The 231-nt window shown below is 45.0% G+C and overlaps 1 protein-coding gene across 1 annotated transcript in view; it reads right to left on the bottom strand.

Moving 5' to 3' along the window:
- The window catches only part of LOC119587086 (cyclin-dependent kinase 14-like), a gene marked incomplete at its 5' end in the record, with an annotated part of 168,602 nt that overhangs the window by 2,057 nt on the left and 166,314 nt on the right, over positions 1 to 231 (bottom strand).

Genomic DNA, 231 nt, shown 5'->3' with positions numbered 1-231 from the left:
CCGTACATGTGTCCATTCGCATACATGTGTGCCGTTTTAAGAAAATTACCCCGCATCCCTTAGAAAAGCCTAAAAATATCTGCATAGTAAGGGCAAAAAATAAGCCCTGAAAGGCATGCTTAAGGGAGCGTCCGCCCGCCTTTGCGACGGAGACAAAAGCTGTCGAGAAATACACACGGGAACAAAAGCTGATCAGTGAGAAGCAGAGGAAGACGAAAAATTTGCAGAAAT

This window comes from Penaeus monodon, chromosome 22, assembly GCF_015228065.2.
Source record: "Penaeus monodon isolate SGIC_2016 chromosome 22, NSTDA_Pmon_1, whole genome shotgun sequence".
Lineage (NCBI taxonomy): Eukaryota > Metazoa > Arthropoda > Malacostraca > Decapoda > Penaeidae > Penaeus > Penaeus monodon.
Note: the sequence above shows the minus strand (reverse complement) of the source record. Positions and strands in the feature narration are given on the sequence as shown.